Genomic DNA, 23,853 nt, shown 5'->3' on the forward strand with positions numbered 1-23,853 from the left:
CTATGCAATTGATAGAGTGGGAAACCACTTCTCAGGACCACTACCTCTCTCCAAAAGCCTATCTCCAAGTGTCATTGGAAGGCTGCCCCCTTTATAATTCGTTTTGTGCCCTTGGTCCTCCACTTCTGCATGGAACCTGTGTCCAACGCTAAGGCCAGATCTCCAACTTTTTTGTTAATTTGAATTCTAAACAGGTTAAGAGATCCAAGATTTCGCAGTTCTTCACGAGACAATGAGGTGTCTCTTTGCTATGGTGTCAACCACATCTACCTAGTCCTCTGTTTGGCCACATCTCCAGTCTTTCCGATGAGGTTGGCACTTATGCCAATTTTGGCTATGCGCCAAAGGGTCCTCCAAAACCTCTGCTAACTCTGTTATTTTGGACTTGCGGTCATAGAGAATTGACCAATACAGGAGGCCATTTTGGGACTTCCTTATACCATTGGAAATCTCTTTGAGAGTACTTTCCAGTTTAGTGGGTTTGATGTGGCCTTTGAGCTCATATAATGCATAAAAAATGGCTTTAAACTCTCTGTTATTCTTTGCACCTGGACCTTTCTTAATGTTCTTGGAACCTTCTCCATCTTTGGTACTTGTGCCTCATACTGCCACCTGTTTACACCTACTAACACTTGTTGACATCAATGAAACCATGTTTCCAACATTACCCCCCTTTGGCATTGATGGCACCACAAAAATCAAACAAAACACCTCTTGTTCTTCTAGAAACTCCCTTAGAAAAACATGAGGGTTTCTCCCCCTAAGATAAACTTTTGCTGCTATGCTTGATAGATTTCTTCCACTTTAGATTTCTCCTTCCATATATCTCTCCCTCCATTTTAATTTTGTTTGATTTCACTAGATATATCCGCATTTGACATCAATGGAAAAGACACCAACATACTCCCCCTATCACTATGCTTCTTCTAGAAACTCCCTTAGAAAAACATGAGGGTTTCTCCCCCTGAGATAACTTTTGCTGCTATGCTTGATAGATTTCTTCCACTTTAGATTTCTCCTTCCATATATCTCTCCCTCCATTTTAATTTTGTTTGATTTCACTAGATATATACCCATTTGACATCAATGGAAAAGACACCAACATACTCCCCCTATCACTATGCTTCTCCTATCCACAATCCTTTCTTTGTCATGTTTGTGGACTTGGCATCTTCACTTTGATATGCTGAAAAATATACCAGTTGCCTTCCTTCTTGTTTGAGGAGGAACTAGTGAAGGGAGGAAAAAGGAATGAATCCCAATCTTTGCCTCAAGTACTCAAATTGTTCTCTAGGAAGTGGCTTAGCGAAGATATCATAAACTTGCTCTTTGGTAGGTACATACTCTAGTTTCACAATCTAAGCTGCAACCTTCTCTCTCAAGATATGATACTTGATGGGGATATGCTTGGTCTTAAAGTGAAAGACTGTATTCTTTGACATGCGGATTGCACTTGTGTTGTCACAAATAATGGGGATCGACTGATCATAAAACACTTGTACATCTTGTAAAGTTTGTTTCATCCACAGAAGTTGAGTACAATAAGAAGCTGATGTGATATATTCTGCTTCAACATCAGTATAAATAGTAAATGAAAAATCATTACCTCTTGGGTACCACAATGCATAGTCCATTGTTTCTCTAAGATATCTGAGAATTCTTTTGGCTGCAAGGAGATGACTTTGTCTAGGAGCTTCTTGAAATCTTCCAACTATTGCAACAACTTGCATGATGTATGGCCTTGAAGCTGTCAAATACAAAAGGCTACCAATGATGAATCTATATAAGGCCTGGTCCACTTCTGGAGATTCATCCATCTTACTAGCTTGCAACCTGCCACCATTGGAGTGCTCACTAAAGAGAATTATTCCATGCCAAATTTCTTTAGTTGTTCCTAGAGATACTTTCATTAAGAAATAAAAATGCCTTTAGGGGTCTACTCTATCTGCAATCCAAGGAAATACAAATTCCGCCTTCATATCAGCTACAAATTCACTGTTCAACAAATCTTAATTACCTGTGAAGATGATATCATCAACATATACTACCACCACAATGAGTTTGCCATCCTTTTCTTTAATATATAAATTGTTGTCAATTGCTCCTCTTTTAAATCCACTCTTGATTAGGTCTCTGTCTAGCTTGGAATACCAAGCTCTAGGGGCTTGCTTGAGACCATACAAAACCTTCTTAAGTCCACAAACATATTTGGGTTGTATGTCAGCTGAAAGCCTTCTTGTTGCTCTATGCAAACTTCTTCCTGTAGCTCTCCATTAAGAAAAACAATTTTGACATCCATTTGATGGATTTTGAATTTATTGAAACAAGAATATGCCAAAAACATTCGTAATGTTTCTAATCTAGCAACAGGAGAAAAAGTCTCATCAAAATCCAATCCTTCTACTTGAGCATAAGCCTTTGCACACCAATCTAGCCTTGTTCCTTACCACTTTTCCACAACCATTTAACTTATTTTTGAAAACCCACTTTGTGCTAATGAAATTTTTGTTTGCAGGTCTTGGAACAAGTTCCCAAGTTTGATTTTTCTTTATTTGGTCCAACTCTTCATTCATGGCCTTAGCCAATGTTGATCTTGACTAGCTTGAAAAATATTTCTTGGTTCCTCCATGGACAACAATGCAACATGTGCTTGCATAGGGGCATTGGGCAACTTCCTTCTTATCTGCACTCTAGTATTTAATTCACCAACTATTGATCAACTGGATGATGTTTTTGTACATACCTTGGGCGATATCTGGCTTGAGGAGTAGGGGGTTCTTCCTGGCTTTCTTTTGGAACTACCTCATCATTCTCATCACCAATGCTTACTAAGTCATCAACATTGTCTTTTTCAAGTCATCATTGACTTTGTTGTAACATATGTAACCCTTGTTGTTATTTGAATAACCCGGAAAAATGCCTTCTTCTGCTCTCACATCAAATTTTCCAAGTTTCTCATCATTTTTCTTAATGTAGCATTTGAGGCCAAATTTTTTGATGTGTTTGACTATTGTTGGTCTGCTACACCATAGCTCATACGGAATTTTGTCACTGTTGGGTTGAAAATGAGATTTGTTGACGATGACCACCGTTGTATGAATTGCCTCTACCCAAAACCTTTTTTGAACATTCTTCTCGGTCGTCATTGTTGTGGCTACCTACTGCACTGACCTATTTGTTCTCTCTGCTACACCATTTTGCTAGGGAGTCTCTATTATGTAATTTGTCTCTTTATGCCATTTGTCTTGCATAATTCATCAAACTCATTTGAAGTGAACTCACCTCCATTGTCTGACTTGATGCTTTTATTTTACAATTGGTTTCATTCTCAACCATAGCTTTGAATTCTTTAAACTTCTCAAAAGCCTCAAATTTCTCTCTGAGAAAGGAAACACACATCATCCCGCTGAAGTCATAAATTATTAGCATAAATGATCACTTACCTGTGGTTGACTGCGTTATGGATGGTCCACACAAATCCATGTGCACCAACTGCAATGGATTTTCTGAAGATTTTTCCTTTGCCTTGAAAGGAACTCGAGCTTTCTTTCCTAGTTGACAAGATTTGCAAATAATTTTTTCTGGTTTTGAAAGCCTGGGCAGGTCCTTGATTGCATTTTTCTTGCTAAGCTTGACAATTTGGTCAAAATTCATATGTCCAAGCCTTTTGTGCCATAGCCAACTCTCATTTGTCTTTGATAAGCAACACCTTTTAGTTTTTTCCTTCAACACATAAACATTTTTGTCTGTTCTTACAACCTCTACAATTGGTTCTCATGTACCTGTGGACTTGATTTGATAATTTTTAGCTTTGAAAACCACATCATAGCCTTGATCACACATCTGAGACACACTCAATATATTATGTTTCAACCCATCAGCATGCAAAATGTTCTTAGCTTTACCTTTTCCATTTGAGAGATTGACCATTCCTTTTGCAATTATTTTTCCTGGAGCATTGTTACCAAAAGTAACATTACCTTTTTCAACTGGCTTCCAAGTGAGAAACTTGCTTTTGTCTCTTGTCATGTGTCTAGAACAACCACTGTCCACATACTAATGGCTCCCACCATTGTGTGCATACAGTGCACTATCACATTGCTCTGATTTTTCTTTTTCTTTCTATACCTCGAGCTTTTGTCCAGTTTGTTCAATAACTAGCTCTTTCTTCTTTTCTTTAAGCATGAAATTAACTGCTATATGCCCAAAATTTTGGCATTTAAAACATTTCACTTGATAATTTAGGGGAGAAAAGGAATTATTATACCTAGGTTTGCTTCTTCTCTGTTGAATTTTTCTCTTTGATATGAGTTGTCTGTATGATAAATTGAATCTGTAGTTTACAACTTTGTGCCCATAATTTGTGCACATTGTTAGTGTCGGTCATGATGCCCTCCATCAGTGATCAAAAAATCTCTTTTCATATGCATAAGTAGGTGTCTCATCAATGTCAGTTTTGCATTCCATTAGGCATGCCATAAAACTGATGGAGGAGCTGGTCCTTGTTCCCTTCTTGGCTTTGCTGGATCAGGTCATATCCGTTAATGAACTTGTGTCACACTTGTTTTGTTTTGTCTTGAAGTCCAAAGCCTTAGGTCTAGGGTTTCAGTCAAATGTCATTGCAAGATCATGAGTCGGAGGTCCATGAGTCCCCAGCAAGCCAGAAGGAGGTATGTAAATATGTTTCATTGATATTTTTCATCATGTACAACTTTTTTATACCTTGGATTTAAAAACCCTGTTTTTAAAGCCAAGGTCATGTCAATTTTGTAAAGCAATAAGGAAATTTAAAAAATTCTTCAAAATGCCAGCAATAACCCTGGTCTCCTCCCTAGAATCCATCAGATGGTCTACCTGCAAAAAGAACGGAGCTAAAACACCCAAAAGATCAAATTCAGAACAAAGGAAAACTCAAAACAGTGTTAAAAGAAAGTGTCAAGGCAAAACATTAGAAAGTGGGTTTGGTAAGTAAATTTTTTTAAAATTGAGCTTATAAAGAGTCAAATTCCCTCTCAATACGCTCATTGTGCATCCAAAGAGCTTGCAAGAAGAAGTGAGAGGGCGAAGAGGCGAAAGGAGGCAAAGTGGAGAGAAATTGAACCAATTTCAGGTGCGCTACCCGTCAGAGGTTGTGCGCTACGTGTTGGGTTGTGCGCTACCCGTCAGGCGCCTCCCAGCAGTGGTAATTTGTAACGGGCGCTACGTGTCAGGCTGTGCGCTACCCGTTTAGTGCCCTGCGCTACTCGTCAAGCTGTTAACACCAAAACCGCCCCAAATTTTGTCCAATCGCCCTCTAAGTTGCAAAATTGACCGAGGTAGGGTCTATACACTTGATGAATTGATGAATGGTGAATGATGAGCTCTCATTTATATGTTTTATCACTAAGAATGCAAAGAAAATAGATTTTGGTGATTGCTTGTCAATGTAGGCATAATGCTAAGGTTTGGTGTTTTCTTTTCAAGGTTTTAATTTCCCATTTATGCTCCCTCCATGTTTCCCCATTGATTTCACAATTGTCATCATATGTCTCTATCTTATCTTATTTGCAAAGAATATGAAATTTTCCTCCTTCCAAGTATCAAACCCTACCCCTCCCTAAACACATTCCCAAAACCCTAAATACCCTCCATTGTGATGTAAAAACACACACAACAAAAAGAAAAAAATGCTATGAAAGAAAAACAAAATGATTATGTAAAAAAAAAAAGAAATAATATGATGATAAATTGCCAAAACAAAAAATAAAAAAAATGTGGCTGTGTATATAAACAAAAGCAAAGGAAATATTGCTATGTATATTTGATCAAAACTAATGTTGTTGTGGTCCTAAAAAGCAAAAACCATGTTTTCCCTTTTATCCCCTAATATCCTTGTCAATAAAACCCCTTTTCCCTTTTGACAAAATGTCAATGAAGCCCTTTTCCCCTAGCCTCAAATGTACATGAACCATGGAAAATTTTAGGGGCTAATGTTTGCCCAGTGGGCTAATTTTCCATAATTTTTCCACAAAAAAGATTCGCCAATTTCCAATTTTATAAAAGACGATTCGCCCAAATTTTAGAATATAAAATTATTTTACCTTAAAAATCGCCAACATTATGTAGAGACTATATATAAAATAATTATAAATTTGATTAATTTTACAAATATATCAATAAACATTTATAATTTGCATATTAGGGATTAGTGAGATTCGCCAATGTTTTAAACTTCAAGAAAATTTTCCATCCTTAAAATTTTCCTTGTCATGAACCCCTTTGAAAAAACAGAGTGTGCCTTATGATGTACATTGAAAGACAGGAATCAAATGAGCGAGTTATCTATGCTGTCCCATTCCCCTGTTGAGCATACATGTCATTTCCGTTGGTTATTATTATCCATGTTACCCTAATAAAAACATTTCTTTGCAAATGATTTCCCGCTGATTAAGATGAGATTATATGTTTGACAGTTTGTGAATTGTCCCTTGAAAATTCCTTGTTTTCATATGTTTCCCTTTCCTTGTTAAAAAAATCCCCTCCCCTAACATTTCCTTCATGATTTTTTCCCCTTGAAAACAACATACAACTCAGCATTTTTGCGGGCAAGGGCAGCAGTTTACTTTGTCTATTTTCTCCACTTTGCTCAAAAGCACCATGTCAACCACCAAGACCTATGAGCAAGGTGATGACCAGTCTTCTTCTACAGAGGTTGAGGTACAGCGGAGGCCTCGTAGGGGGGGCAAAGGTGGTCGTCCTAAGAGAGAGGAACCCACCTCATTGGCAGAATTGCAGGCCTGTCCTTTGGCAGTGAGTTGCTTTCGGTATATGTCATGTTTTCAGTTTTGTGAGAGGCTTGCTCAGATCCAGCACCACAGGGAGTTGGCCCGATTATTTGTTTTGCACCTTCATGATGGGCAGGTCACTCCGGCAGGTGTGAACTTTGTGTTGTCTCCGGAAGTGATTTCAGAGGCTACTGGGATACCAAATGTGGGTGAGGTGTGGCCCAAGCGCAAAGTGTTGGATTATGTTCATTTTGAGCCATAAGTCATGCCAGCCTTCATGAGACACTTGTCGGGGGTTTTTCCTTTCAGATTTCTCCGGAGGGAGTATGCTCCGATCTTGAGACTCATCATGCGTTACTTTACATGTGAGGGTAGGTTTTCACTGGTGTACTCTTATCACATCCGTCTGTTGATGCACTTCACCCGAGTGAGGATGATGAACATCCCAGTTTTCTTCTTCCAGAATATTCAGAGGATGGTGCCTATATTACAGAGGAAGACCCCAGCCCAGCAGTTTACGAGTTTATATCACTTTGGTCTCATCCAGCTCATTGTTTCCCATCAGCTGAGCCAGCAGGGCATTCCATGGGAAGAGTTCATCTCTCATGAATTCTTCACAGCGCCACCACAGCCACAGCGTGAGCCAGAGGTCATTTATGAGGAGGGAGGTCCATCTCACCAGCCAGAGATCACTGTTCCGAGACATGTAGCTTCCTCACCTCGGGTCACCTATCAGAAAGGCCCAAGGGCCTTGTTTGCAGCAGCTCGACGAGTACTTTCTCCACAGCAGGTGGAAGGGGTCTCGCCTTCATCTTCAGATCAGCGAGTGTTATCTCCACATCAGGTGGAAGGGGCCTCGCTTTCTTCATCAGCACAGGAACTGCAGAGGGGCAAAGAGCCCATGATTCATGAGGATCCAGTGATTGATCTCGAGGCCAGTTCTCCTAGCCAAGAGGCGAAGGAGATCATTCAACATCTTAGGGCTGAAAATGATGTTTTACAGAGGAGACTTGAGGGTGCCCAATGGACCATCACCTACCTGGAGCAGCGGAACAAACAGTTAGAGGAGGAGAAAGTACTTGATGAGTTATGGAGGATTCGTACTGACCGAGTCCTGAACCGAAGACGACCCGGTGATCTATTGCCTGCTGAGAGAGAATCCATGCTCATTCGGGTCAATTCACACTTGGAGAGGCTGTTGGCTAAGGCCAACCAAGAGAAGAAGCTGCTGAGAAACATGAAAAAATCATTATTGGGCAAGGATGCATGTTTGCAAGGCGAAGATGAAAATATTCCAAAGAAGGTTGACCGAAGTTCTTGGGAAGAAGAAGAAGGCCAACCCACTCCGTATCTTGGATGAGGCTTCTCTCACTCACCATGATACTCATTAGCCTCTTCCTAGCAGCTAGCACAAGAAATTTTGAAAGTTTTGAGGCATTTTTGGCATTTTTGGGAAATTGACAGGTTTTGGCCTTTTAACGGGTAGCGCCCCGTGCGCTACACTACATGGGGGCAAATCAGAACGGGAAAAACTCAGCATTTTTGGAATTGTCATGCAAAGTTACACCTACCTATGGATGGACTTCAGTTTTTATGGAGATTTGGGCCTCCAAAAGGTCAAAACACACGCAAATTTTGACTTTCTGCCCCTATTTTGAGTTGCAGAAAGCTGTCTTGGGAGAATTGAGTTTTGAGGAGTCAAATGAACTCCAAATTCAAAAATTCCGGTGGGGTTGGAAAGAAGACTCGCAGACCTTTCCAATGAGCTAGCTTGCACCGGATTTGGACACCGGGAAGGCCCTCAAACAGGCTTCTCAATGCGCGCTACCCGTCAGGCACATGTGCGTTGCATGTCAAGGAATTTTGCCTATTTTGACCAGTTCGGCCAGAAAAACACTGTTTTCACTTGGTTTAATGTTTTGGGCATGTAAATCATGGATTTTTATGTAACTTTCATGGCTCTAAGATACTTTTACTCTCCTTGATCACTTCTAGAAGTTTCTTGAATGTAAATGGTAAATATTTAATGCATGGATAGGTTTCCTAAGTTTTAGAGGCAAGTTGTTTTGACTGCCTATTATCTAGTGCTTAGTTTGGAATTAGTTGAAACAGCTCCTAGGAAGCTGAGCTCGACCCCTAGAGGTGGGGAAAGGAGTTAGATCATCTATATTATGCCTTCTCTTGCTCATTTTCATGGTTGGACTCTTGAGGGAGAAGCTCCTATTGTATATTTTACTTGTATCTCTGCAATTTGAGTAAAGGGAAGACCAGGGTTTTGCAGACATCATTGGGATTCTTGTGGACTCTTGTGTTGATGGTGTGTTCTCTTATTGTAATTTTAAGTGTGTTTATGTGTTCCATCTCTTTCTTTACTGCATCTTATTAAACAAATGAAGTGATAAAGTTTGAATTCATGCTTGCCATGCTCAGCTTTCAAATTTGTTTAATGTTTATGTTTTCCACTGTCTAGAGAGGATTCAAAGTCATTGTTTGCCCTCTTTAGCTTCTCTTTTTTCTTCTTTGATCATCCATCTCAGCTAAAGGCATCAGCACAAACTCCTACCTTGCCCCAAAGACCCACCTGCAAAAACTGAGCTCAATCCCCGCACCCTGAATTGCACTCCCTCCAATTGCCACCAAAAACACCAAAAACTTTAAATCAACCCTCCTTATCTGTTTACTAGCCTAATATCAGTGTTAACTTTGATTGGTCATCTTACCTCATTGAAAATTTGCCGAGATAGACCAGAGAGAGCCTTCTCATACCCCGTAGGGCTAGCTACGAGGTGAAATGGTTTGATGTGGCCTTGAAGGTTTACCTTCCTCAGCCTAGGGTGAAATCTCAAGTGCTAACATACTGGCGACCATACTGGGGAGAACAAATTGATTGTTTGCTTATTGGCGTGTTTAATTCATAAGCTTAGACGGAGCGTGAAGATATGCCAGGTAGCCTTCGAAAACGCTCTTGTTTTACATCAGCGTTAGTAGATAAACGCTGCTTCAGTCAATCTCCGTGAGCTAGTGAAGGTAACATGGCAATCTGCGCTTTTAACCCAGTGTGTTTATAAACTCTGAACTTTCGGGTGATTGAGTTGAGAGTTTTGTAGGCTGATTGGTTTTTCGTTCCTTGATTTCCAAACTGGCTTCTAATTCTAGCCGCATACTGAAATCTCATTCATGCCCAGCTATTTTTGAGTATCTTGCAGATCTTGATTTCGACGAAAGCTTCGAGTTGTCCTTGTTCAAGGCTAAATATGAAAGTGCACTTGCTACTCTAGTTCCTAATCCTGATTTTGCAGCTGCTATTGAATTTGAGAGGCATAATAAATTAGTTGAAAATTTCATTTTGAGGAATCTCCAGACACGTGTACAAGCTACAACTCTTGCCGATTTCCTTGAAAATATCTCTGGTCATATTGGATCTTCTATCACGGCGCATGAACAGGCAAATCCCCCTTATATTGCTATCACTCCCATAGTTACTCATCCCCCATCTACAGTTGTTTCACCTTCGGCTTCACACACTGCTTCTCCTCCGCCTACTCCTCATACTGCCACACCTACTCCGCCTGCTACTCCAAGACCTACATTACCAAGAAAAATGGCAGCCCGGTTTGCCCCACTTGTATTGCCTGCTAATCTTCATGATATGCCTGCTGATTACCAAAGTAAAATTCCCATGTTTGATGGCACTCCACAAAGTATTACAGCACAGCAACATATCGATAAAATGTCCACTTTCTTTGATCTATATGAGTTAGATGAAGAAGATGTTACCATGCGGTTGTTCGTGCAAACATTTGCCGGAGAAGTAAGAAAATGGTTCAGAGGGTTGGCAGCTAACAGCATCACCACCTTGGAAGCACTTGAGAATCAATTCTTGGATCGATGGGAAATAAGAAAAGACCCGCTGCAAATCAATGACGAATACAATAACCTCAAGCGCAATCCGGGTGAGTCAGTTCAAGATTATATAATCAGATTCAATTCAGTGTATAATGCTATTCCCGATGATTTGAGGCCATCTAGAAAATCAGCACTTCTCAAATTCCCAGATGGTTTTGATCCGGAGATGGCTTATTCACTAAGGGACCGAGATCCCCTACCTTGGAGGATATGCAGAAAATTGCAGTCAGTGTTGAGGCAAATTTGAATGACAAGAGAGCAAGGATGAAGGCAGAAAAGTGAGTTACAATCAAGGAGGAAGCATCCACATCAAATCAGGTTCTTCAGTCAGTTGAACAGGTGAAGAGGTTACTTGAAAGGGTCACAATTGACAAGCCGGAACCTCAGATTCGTAACCCAAATTTCAGAGGTCAGCAGCAACAATATAGGATCAAGCAGCGTGAAACAAAGGCACAAGACACGGCAGTTCAGCAGCAAATCAAGCCACCTTTTCAGCATAATTTTGTTAGTCAAGACTCTGAAGATGAGGGTGACAATGTTGGTGAGGAAAATCATTTTTTCACCCCTGATGATATGCCTACATATATCACGGAAGAAGATGAGTTGGTGAGTAATTCCGTCTTTCCCCAAGATGAGCATTATATTTTGTCAAGTGATACAATGCTTGAAGAAGAAACTGAAGAATATCAAAGAGGGTACTTGAATGCATTATCAGCTCAGCAAGGACATCAAAGGCAATTGAGAGGTCGGACTATTCCTATAAATCCTTTGCAGAAAAAGAAAGATATTGCAGCAAAGAATGACTCTGTTTCATCAAAAGGAAAAGACATAGTCGGTTCTTCAACAAATCCATCATCATCAGCAGCAAAGATGGATCAGCCATCAAATGCACCAAAGGATAAAACTAAAAAAAGAGATAATCCGACAAAAGAAGGTGAGAAGCTTCCAGTTTTCAGTTTGGAAAATGAGATTGCAAAGTTGAAGATATCCATTCCTTTGACAGAGGTCATGAGGAACACCACTTATCGAAGCCAAATCTCCAAGTTGCTGAATTTTGACCCAATGCTAGACATGGTAAATGTACAAGATGATCAGCCGGAGTTAATCTTTGGGCCAGCTTTGAATGGTGAGTCTCCTGAGAGTGATATTCCTCCCTTTTATATCAGTTTGCGTCTGCATGAGTTTGTGTTGCATAATGCCATGTTTGACTCGGGAGCTTCACATAATTTGATGTCGAAAACCATCATGGAGAAGCTGGGGCTTGATATCACTAGGAAATATCATGATTTGTATTCATTTGATTCCAGCCGGGTAAGATGTATTGGCTTGATCAAAGACTTGGTGGTGAGTCTAGATCAAATTCCAGCAAAGAATGTTTTGATGGATGTGGTAGTGGCGGACATTCCTCCACGATTTGGCATGTTGTTGTCGAGGTCATGGGGAGCCAAACTCAAAGGTACGATTCAGCTTGATTTTTCATATGCTTCAATTCCAGTTTTTGGTCAAATGAGGAAGCTATATCGGGAACAGAAGATGAAATACATGATCACTAGTAAGGAAAAGCCCGTGAATCATCCTGTAAATTATGTACAAACAGATTTAGAATATTTTGTTTTGTTTGTGGAAAATTTCAATGAGATAGATAGTCAGTTAGTTCAGGTAGAAGATATCCCAGGCATTGCAGAAAATTTCAGAGAAGTATTGAGAACGGAAAGTGAAGAAAGGACTGCTGTCATAAGGTCAATCGCTGAAACAAATGGGCAGCAAATCATGACTTCAACAACATCAGATTTTCAGCACCTTGAAGATGATGAAGAGGGTATTTGGACTATGGATTTTGATGGTGCAGTGGGCAGTGATGGCGTTGGTATCGGTGTGTGGATTCGAAGTCCATTCTCAGCCCAAGATCGAGTTCCAAGCAAGGTACGGGTATGTTCTTATAAATTAGCATTTGATTGCTCGAATAATGAGGCAGAATATGAAGCTCTTATTGCTGGTTTGAAAATCCTTCTGAAGTTAAAGGCAAAGAAAATAGCAGTATATGGCGACTCCGAACTAGTTATCAAACAAGTGAAAGGTGAATTTCAGGCCAAACACCCTCGCATGAGAGCTTATAGAAATGCTGTTTTAGATATCCTGAAAAGATTTTCTGAACATACTTTGACATGTGTGCCCCGGATTCAAAATGGTGTTGCGGATGCATTGGCTAAGGCGGCAAGTAATCTGAAAATACCAATGAATTCAAGCAACAAGTTCGAAATCTATGTGAAGCATCGTCCTACAATCCCGGATAATCAAAGGTGTTGGCAAGTCTTCCAAGATGACGAAGAAATCAAAGACTTTTTACATGGAGAAGGTAAATTTGAAGAAATCTCAATAGATCTGGAGCCTGAAGGAGTGAATCAAATGGATGTTTTGCAGCTGAAAGACAATTATATTCCTAAGGGGTTAATTCCTTTAGAGGAACTTTTTGATCAAGATGATGTGGCCCGCAAGCCAACTTTGATGCCAACAGACGCAGGTGTGGAAGATGTGAATCTTGGGACAGTCGACAATCCAAAGATGGTGAAGTTATCCAAAGCATTGCCGCCCAAGGTAAAGAATCAATACATTAGATTATTGTCATCATTTTCTAATGTGTTTGCTTGGGATTATTCAGATTTAAAGACCTATGATACAAGCATTATTCAACACACAATTCCCATAAAGCCAAATCAAAATCCTTTTCGACAAAAGTTGCGGAGAATTAATCCTAAGTTGCTGCCATTGATCGAGAAGGAAGTCAATAGGCTCTACAAGTCTGGAATTATAGTCCCTATTCGCTTTTCTGATTGGATCTCCAATCTAGTGCCTGTGAGAAAGAAGACCGGTGAAATATGCTTGTGCATAGACTTCAGAAATTTGAACAAAGTATCTCTCAAGGACAACTATCCGCTACCCAAAATGGACCACATATTGAAGCGGGTAGTGGGCGCTTCAAGGATGTCATTGCTAGATGGATACTCCGGCTACAATCAGATTTTAGTGCACGAAGATGATCGTGATAAGACAACCTTCACTACACCTTGGGGAACATTTCACTATGCCAAAATGCCGTTTGGATTGAAGAATTCCGGTGCTACATTTCAGCGGGCAATGGACATGGCCTTTGCCAATGAAAAGGATGTATTTTTAGTTGTTTATCTTGATGATCTAACCGTGTTTTCCAAATCAGATGAAGAGCATTTGTTTCATTTGACTAAAGTGTTCCAAAAATGCAGAAAATATGGCATTTCCTTGAATCCGAAAAAGAGTCTTTTTGCCATGAGTGAAGGCAAGTTGCTGGGACATATCATTTCCAAAGATGGTATTCGAATCGATCCTGCACGGGTGGAAGCAATTCAGCAGCTAGAGCAGCCCCGAAACAAGAAGGAAATACAATCGTTTAATGGCAAATTAAATTTTCTACGCCGCTTCATTCCTAACCTTGCAGAGCACCTTAGAGAGATAACTAATATGCTTCGGAAGGACAGCGAGATCAAATGGACCGAGGAGGCGGTCAAATCTTTCAATTTAATCAAGGTAATCTTGTCTTCAGCCCCAACCTTGATCAGCCCCGATTATACTCAGGATTTCATTTTGTTTTCTTTCGCTTCTGAGCATACATTGGTAGCCGTATTGATGCAAAAGAGAGAAGGAGTTGAGAGGCCAATTGCATTTTTTAGCCGAATCATAAGAGACGGGGCGCTGAATTATAATATCATTGAGAAGCAAGCGTTGGCACTAATTAAGGCTCTGAAAGATTTCCGGGTATACATACTCAACTCTCATGTATTGGCATATGTTCCTAGTGCAGCCGTAAAAGATGTTTTGGTACAAACGGAGCCGGAAGGAAGGAGGGGTAAGTGGATTGCCGCTCTTTTGGAATATGTTGTTGAAATCAAGCCTACCAAGCTGATTAAAGGCCAAGGTCTCGCAAAGTTGATGGCTGAAACAAACCTTCATGCCCTTGACATCAACTTGATTGCTGCCTTATCCGATGGTGATGAAGAAAATTCAGCGGTTCAGGTATCGGATATTTTTATTACTTCTCCTTGGTATGCTGATATAGTTTATGTGTTGAAAAAGGTATCCGCACCTCCTGGAATGTCAAGAAACAAAGCAAGAACATTGAAGCTAAAGGCTGCCAAGTTTTGTATTATGAAATCTGCACTTTATTGGAAAGATCCTGGTGGCATCTTGCTGAATTGTTTGGTTGAAGACGAAGCAAAGGTAACAGTAGAGGATTCCCATAAAGGCGACTGTGGAGGTCATTTGTTTTGGAAAACTACAGCCAATAAGATCTTGCGGGCTGGTTTCTATTGGCCTTCTCTATTTTCTGATGTGTACAAAGCGGTGAAAAGCTGCCATGAATGCCAAATATTCCAAGGGAAGCAAAGGTTGCAGCCATTGCCTCTCAAGCCGGTGGAAATCAGCGCACCATTTCAGCAGTGGGGCTTAGACTTTATTGGCGAAATCCACCCAGCATCATCCAGGCAGCATCGATGGATCTTAACTGCCACCGATTACTTCACAAAGTGGATAGAGGCAATTCCCACTCGGCAGGCCACGGATTCGGTAGTCATTTCTTTTCTTGAGAATAATATCTTGTCACGTTTTGGCTGTCCATTCAAATTGATCACAGATAATGCAGCGGCATTTAAGTCCAAGAAGATGGTTGATTTTTGCTATAAGTATAACATCAGCTTGGGGCACTCCACGGCTTATCCCCCGCAAGGTAATGGGCTGGCCGAATCGTCAAATAAGTCACTAGTGAACATTATCAAGAAGATGCTAGAAATTAACAAGAAAAGTTGGCATAAGAAATTGATAAATGCACTGTGGGCTGATCGGGTAAGTCAAAAGAAGTCAATTGGCATGTCGCCATTTGAAATCGTTTATGGAATTGATGCCGTTTTTCCAACATCACTTAGTGTACCGGTTGCGAGATTGCTTCAAGAGGTGGGTGAAGATCCGGATCCAATACAAAGACGAATCAATCAAATGATTCACTTGCAGCAAACAAGGGAAGAGGCTCTCCAAAATTCTTTGAGGCTGCAAGAGCGCATCAAGAAAATCTATGACAAGAAGGCAAAGTCGGAAAATTTTCAGCTGGAAGATGTCGTTTTAAGATGGGATGCCCGCAATGAGGACAAAGGGAAGCACGGTAAATTCGATAATTTGTGGAAAGGTCCTTATAAAATTGCTGCATATCGTGGTCCCAATGCTTTCCTTCTCAAAGAGATGAATGGTGATGAATGTCCCGGTGGGTCGGTGAATGGCCGGCTTCTGAAAAGGTATCATACTTGAGAAATTTCTGCTCCAATCATCCTCATTGTAAATACCATGTCATTTTCTTTCTGCAGCAAGTGTGAAACTGATCTCTCATCCTTAGTTTTGGGCCCGCGGTGAAGGCTATAATTCTAAGGATGGTGATTAGTTGGTGTGAAGTTTTCAGATTGTTTATCTTCTGCAAAAGTTAGTTTGTTTGTGTCGAAGTCCTTTGAAATTTCAGCTCATAGTCAAGTCCAATATAGTCATTTCAAGTTTGGTCACGTGTGTACAAGTTGACTCCATTGCCCAATAAATAAGGCACTGGTCTGCTCTCCCAGAGGTCTAAGGTTCTTGGCACCTCCAAGGAGCCACCATCCCCATTGGAGCCAATGTTAGTGTCGGTCATGATGCCCTCCATCAGTGATCAAAAAATCTCTTTGCATATGCATAAGTAGGTGTCTCATCAATGTCAGTTTTGCATTCCATTAGGCATGCCATAAAACTGATGGAGGAGCTGGTCCTTGTTCCCTTCTTGGCTTTGCTGGATCAGGTCATATCCGTTAATGAACTTGTGTCACACTTGTTTTGTTTTGTCTTGAAGTCCAAAGCCTTAGGTCTAGGGTTTCAGTCAAATGTCATTGCAAGATCATGAGTCAGAGGTCCATGAGTCCCCAGCAAGCCAGAAGGAGGTATGTAAATATGTTTCATTGATATTTTTCATCATGTACAACTTTTTATACCTTGGATTTAAAAACCCTGTTTTTAAAGCCAAGGTCATGTCAATTTTGTAAAGCAATAAGGAAATTTCAAAAATTCTTCAAAATGCCGGCAATAACCCTGGTCTCCTCCCTAGAATCCATCAGATGGTCTACCTGCAAAAAGAATGGAGCTAAAACACCCAAAAGATCAAATTCAGAACAAAGGAAAACTCAAAACAGTGTTAAAAGAAAGTGTCAAGGCAAAACATTAGAAAGTGGGTTTGGTAAGTAAATTTTTTTTAAATTGAGCTTATAAAGAGTCAAATTCCCTCTCAATACCCTCATTGTGCATCCAAAGAGCTTGCAAGAAGAAGTGAGAGGGCGAAGAGGCGAAAGGAGGCAAAGTGCAGAGAAATTGAACCAATTTCAGGTGCACTACCCGTCAGAGGTTGTGCGCTACGTGTTGGGTTGTGCGCTACCCGTCAAGCGCCTCCCAGCAGTGGTAATTTGTAACGGGCGCTACGTGTCAGGCTGTGCGCTACCCGTTGAGTGCCCTGCGCTACTCGTCAAGCTGTTAACACCAAAACCGCCCCAAATTTTGTCCAATCGCCCTCTAAGTTGCAAAATTGACCGAGGTAGGGTCTATACACTTGATGAATTGATGAATGGTGAATGATGAGCTTTCATTTATATGTTTTATCACTAAGAATGCAAAGAAAATAGATTTTGGTGATTGCTTGTCAATGTAGGCATAATGCTAGGGTTTGGTGTTTTCTTTTCAAGGTTTTAATTTCCCATTTATGCTCCCTCCATGTTTCCCCATTGATTTCACAATTGTCATCATATGTCTCTATCTTATCTTATTTGCAAAGAATATGAAATTTTCCTCCTTCCAAGTATCAAACCCTACCCCTCCCTAAACACATTCCCAAAACCCTAAATACCCTCCATTGTGATGTAAAAACACACACAGCAAAAAGAACAAAATGCTATGAAAGAAAAACAAAATGATTATGTAAAAAAAAAAGAAAGCAATATGATGATAAATTGCCAAAACAAAAAATAAAGAAAATGTGGCTGTGTATATAAACAAAAGCAAAGGAAATATTGCTATGTATATTTGATCAAAACTAATGTTGTTGTGGTCCTAAAAAGCAAAAACCATGTTTTCCCTTTTATCCCCTAATATCCTTGTCAATAAAACCCCTTTTCCCTTTTGACAAAATGTCAATGAAGCCCTTTTCCCCTAGCCTCAAATGTACATGAACCCCTTTGAAAAAACAGAGTGTGCCTTATGATGTACATTGAAAGACAGAAATCAAATGAGCGATTTATCTATGCTGTGCCATTCCCCTGTTGAGCATACATGTCATTTCCCTTGGTTATTATTATCCATGTTACCCTAATAAAAACATTTCTTTGCAAATGATTTCCCGCTGATTAAGATGAGATTATATGTTTGACAGTTTGTGAATTGTCCCTTGAAAATTCCTTGTTTTCACATGTTTCCCTTTCCTTGTTAAAAAAATCCCCTCCCCTAACATTTCCTTCATGATTTTTTCCCCTTGAAAACAGCATACAACTCAGCATTTTTGCAGGCAAGGGCAGCAGTTTACTTTGTCTATTTTCTCCACTTTGCTCAAAAGCACCATGTCAACCACCGAGACCTATGAGCAAGGTGATGACCAGTCTTCTTCTACAGAGGTTGAGGTAAAGCGGAGGCCTCGTAGGGGGGGCAAAGGTGGTCGTCCTAAGAGAGAGGAACCCACCTCATTGGCAGAATTGCATGCATGTCCTTTGGCAGTGAGTTGCTTTCGGTATATGTCATGTTTTCAGTTTTGCGAGAGGTTTGCTCAAATCCAGCACCACAGGGAGTTGGCCCGATTATTTGTTTTGCACCTTCATGATGGGCAGGTCACTCTGGCAGGTGTGAACTTTGTGTTGTCTCCGGAAGTGATTTCAGAGGCTACTGGGATACCAAATGTGGGTGAGGTGTGGCCCAAGCGCAAAGTGTTGGATTATGTTCATTTTGAGCCATATGTCATGCCAGCCTTCATGAGACACTTGTCGGGGGTTTTTCCTTTCAGATTTCTCCGGAGGGAGTATGCTCCGATCTTGAGACTCATCATGCGTTACTTTACATGTGAGGGCAGGTTTTCACTGGTGTACTCTTATCACATCCGTCTGTTGATGCACTTCACCCGAGTGAGGATGATGAACATCCCAGTTTTCTTCTTCCAGAATATTCAGAGGATGGTGCCTATATTACAGAGGAAGACCCCAGCCCAGCAGTTTACGAGTTTATATCACTTTGGTCTCATCCAGCTCATTGTTTCCCATCAGCTGAGCCAGCAGGGCATTCCATGGGAAGAGTTCATCTCTCATGAATTATTCACAGTGCCACCACAGCCACAGCCTGAGCCAGAGGTCATTTATGAGGAGGGAGGTCCATCTCACCAGCCAGAGATCACTGTTCCGAGACATGTAGCTTCCTCACCTCGGGTCACCTATCAGAAAGGCCCAAGGGCCTTGTTTGCAGCAGCTCGGCGAGTACTTTCTCCACAGCAGGTGGAAGGGGTCTCGCCTTCATCTTCAGATCAGCGAGTGTTATCTCCACATCAGGTGGAAGGGGCATCGCTTTCTTCATCAGCACAAGAACTGCAGAGGGGCAAAGAGCCCATGATTCATGAGGATCCAGTGATTGATCTCGAGGCCAGTTCTCCTAGCCAAGAGGCGAAGGAGATCATTCAGCATCTTAGGGCTGAAAATGATGTTTTACAGAGGAGACTTGAGGGTGCCCAATGGACCATCACCTACCTGGAGCAGCGGAACAAACAGTTAGAGGAGGAGAAAGTACTTGATGAGTTATGGAGGATTCGTACTGACCGAGTCCTGAACCGAAGACGACCCGGTGATCTATTGCCTGCTGAGAGAGAATCCATGCTCATCCGGGTCAATGCACACTTGGAGAGGTTGTTGGCTAAGTCCAACCAAGAGAAGAAGCTGCTGAGAAACATGAAAAAATCATTATTGGGCAAGGATGCATGTTTGCAAGGCGAAGATGAAAATATTCCAAAGAAGGTTGACCGAAGTTCTTGGGAAGAAGAAGAAGGCCAACCCACTCCGTATCTTGGCTGAGGCTTCTCTCACTCACCATGATACTCATTAGCCTCTTCCTAGCAGCTAGCACAAGAAATTTTGAAAGTTTTGAGGCATTTTTGGCATTTTTGGGAAATTGACAGGTTTTGGCCTTTTAACGGGTAGTGCCCCGTGCGCTACACTACATGGGGGCAACTCAGAACGGGAAAAACTCAGCATTTTTGGAATTTTCATGCAAAGTTACACCTACCTATGGATGGACTTCAGTTTTTATGGAGATTTGGGCCTCCAAAAGGTCAAAACACACGCAAATTTTGACTTTCTGCCCCTATTTTGAGTTGCAGAAAGCTGTCTTGGGAGAATTGAGTTTTGAGGGGTCAAATGAACTCCAAATTCAAAAATTCCGGTGGGGTTGGAAAGAAGACTCGCAGAACTTTCAAATGAGCTAGCTTGCACCTGATTTGGACACCGGGAAGGGCCTCAAAAAGGCTTCTCAATGTGCGCTACCCGTCAGGCACATGTGCGCTGCATGTCAAGGAATTTTGCCTATTTTGACCAGTTCGGCCAGAAAAACACTGTTTTCACTTGGTTTAATGTTTTGGGCATGTAAATCATGGATTTTTATGTAACTTTCATGGCTCTAAGATACTTTTACTCTCCTTGATCACTTCTAGAAGTTTCTTGAATGTAAATGGTAAATATTTAATGCATGGATAGGTTTCCTAAGTTTTAGAGGCAAGTTGTTTTGACAACCTATTATCTAGTGCTTAGTTTGGAATTAGTTGAAACAGCTCCTAGGAAGCTGAGCTCGACCCCTAGAGGTGGGGAAAGGAGTTAGATCATCTATATTATGCCTTCTCTTGCTCATTTTCATGGTTGGACTCTTGAGGGAGAAGCTCCTATTGTATATTTTACTTGTATCTCTGCAATTTGAGTAAAGGGAAGACCAGGGTTTTGCAGACATCATTGGGATTCTTGTGGACTCTTGTGTTGATGGTGTGTTCTCTTATTGTAATTGTAAGTGTGTTTATGTGTTCCATCTCTTTCTTTACTGCATCTTATTAAACAAATGAAGTGATAAAGTTTGAATTCATGCTTTCCATGCTCAGCTTTCAAATTTGTTTAATGTTTATGTTTTCCACTGTCTAGAGAGGATTCAAAGTCATTGTTTGCCCTCTTTAGCTTCTCTTTTTTCTTCTTTGATCATCCATCTCAGCTAAAGGCATCAGCACAAACTCCTACCTTGCCCCAAAGACCCACCTGCAAAAACTGAGCTCAAACCCTGCACCCTGAATTGCACTCCCTCCAATTGCCACCAAAAACACCAAAAACTTTAAATCAACCCTCCTTATCTGTTTACTAGCCTAATATCAGTGTTAACTTTGATTGGTCATCTTACCTCATTGAAAATTTGCCGAGATAGACCAGAGAGAGCCTTCTCATACCCCGTAGGGCTAGCTACGAGGTGAAATGGTTTGATGTGGCCTTGAAGGTTTACCTTCCTCAGCCTAGGGTGAGATCTCAAGTGCTAACACATGTAAAACAATATCTAGGGAAGAAATCGTTGTACCTAGATGGATGCTTTCTACGCTGAGCAAAATTTTGAGCAAATCGATTTGCATGGACAGAGTGCTCCTTTTGCTAATTTTTCCTTGACTGAGTATTTTCTTTTAGATGCTGTGTGAGCCCTTCTTTTGCTAGGGGAACGAAGGTAATCATCCTTTTACCTTTTAGTTCAAATGTTGTGCTGGATTCACCATCAAAACCAAGACCAGTTCGATCTTTGGAGATGCATTGAACCTCCAAAATTTCATTTAAATTTTCTATCCCTTTGCTGAATTTTTTATTGAAGCTATATTGTGTTTTAGACTTTTCAAGCTCCTTCTTCAATAACATAATTTATCCTTCCATCTTCTCACTGATTTTAGCCTTTTCAATCAACTGTTGGTTCAAGGAATCTTGTATTTCCTTACTTTCTTCTAATTGCAGGAGCATTGGCTCAAAAACCTCAACCTTATCCTTTAATAAAGACTCCTTCTGGATCTTGTTTTTCTTCCTCATCCTTTCTATTTCTTCAAGAGCACATACCAATTCTCCTTCAAGGTCGACTTCTCCTTCTTCATTATCATATTTAATATCCTCAACTTGCAGATTTTCAATGGCCATTAGCATGAATTCATTAGGGCTCTCATCATATTTGTCATCATCTGAGGATTGGCTAGTTTTAGTTTATGAAGAGCTCTCATCTTGAGCATAGAAGCCTCTCTTCTTAGCCTTCTTTCGATCCTTTTGTACTTTCTTAAACTTTTCTTTAGGATCATAACCATTTTTCTTCTTTTTAGGGCACTTTGATGCATAATGACCAACTTTGCCACAATTAAAACAATGAAAGGGAGACTTACCTTTATACTTTCCTAATCCTCGCTTGGTCCTCCTCACAAAATTAACTTCTTTATCATCTGATTCACATCATGTGTCAACATGTTCATCCTTGTAATTCTTTTTTTATTTGAAGGTTGATTCTTTGGTTGCAGACTTTCCTTTAGAACTCCTCATGTCATAGGTAGTTTATATTCCAAGGAGTTGATCTAGAGTGAGAGTGTTCAGATTTTCCATTTCTTCAGTGGCTGACACCTTGGGATTAAACCTCTTAGGAAGAGATCTCATAACTTTTTGAACTACCACGTCTTCTTCTAGATTCTCATCAAGTCCTCTAATGGTTTTCACAACTTCATCAACTCTTTGAAAATACTTTGCAATCTCTTCATCATCATGCATGCTTAAAGATTCAAATTGCATCTTAAAACCTTGGAGTTTAGCTTTCTTTACCTTGTTGTATCCTTCATAGTAGTTTCTCATCTTCTTCCAGATAGCTTTGGCAAATGTGCAATCTATCACCTTGACAAGTTCTGATTCAGGTAGGCCAACAAGCGGGGCATGCATTGCTTTAACATTGCATGTGAACTCCAACTTTTGATCTTTGGTAACCAATGTTGGAGGTCTTTGATATTCTTCTTCCACAACATCCCACACATAAGCTCCAAGTGATTGAATGTATGTCTTCATCCTTAATTTAAAAAACATATAGTTTGTTCCATTGAATATAGGTGCCTTATTGATAAAACCTCCTTCCTGGTTTGCCATGGTCCTTGATCTTTCTTCTAGCTGTTAGACTGATTAGAAGTAACCTTTCTCTGATACCAATTGTTGGAAACCAGGACAATACTAAGAAGGGTGTGAATCAATATTGTAGAAATTTTACCAATTCAAAATTTCTTTTTACTTTTTGTGAGAGAAATAAGATAGAAAATAGAACTTTCAATAATAAATATGATAAAAAACTACTTTAGAAATCAATGGAACATTCAAGGAACAAATAACTTCACAAACTGCTTCTCCATTTTATTAATAGGGCAAGCTACAACTTGCAAATACAATGTTCTAGCTACAACCAACAAGAAGCTACAACTTCCTAGCTTATCTATTGCAATGGAATAGAGCTACAGCCCCAACTATTTTCCATCACCCACTGGAAGGAGCACCAACCCTTGATCAGATCAGCAAGCTACAACTTGCTTTGACACTCATTGTTTCATTTTTTCATCCATTTTCACACTAGGATCAATCACTGCCTTCTTTGCTTTAAAAACAATAAATTCTCTATCACCACTTCAACAAAACACCTACAACAATATTTGATTATTGTGAAAATACTAGCTGCTTCACCATATCAACACCTCACTGCACCATAAGCTCTGTCTCAAAAACTTGTCTTTTAATTATGCTTACTTAGGCTTGCTTTTATAGATTTTTTCTTTTGCTAACTTTGGCTTTGTTTATTTTTGAATTAATGCATGGAGCCTTTATATTTTCCTTTGTATTGTTTATATTAGTCCTCTGGACTTGTTCTCCACATTATTTGACCTCAACAACCATTCTCTCAAGTTAAACTATTTTTTTCTACAATTTTATGCTAATCTGGACTTTTAAAGGTTTTAGCAGTGTTTTTTCTATCTTTCGCTGCAGTTAAGTTGGCTTAACTGCGAAATTTACTACTAAGTTATCTTTTTCGTTGAATTTGGGATTAAGCCCCC

The sequence above is a fragment of the Pinus tabuliformis genome, chromosome 8 (genome assembly GCF_031772625.1).
Source record: "Pinus tabuliformis cultivar Carrire ecotype Pingquan chromosome 8, CPIR1, whole genome shotgun sequence".
NCBI classification, from domain to species: domain Eukaryota; kingdom Viridiplantae; phylum Streptophyta; class Pinopsida; order Pinales; family Pinaceae; genus Pinus; species Pinus tabuliformis.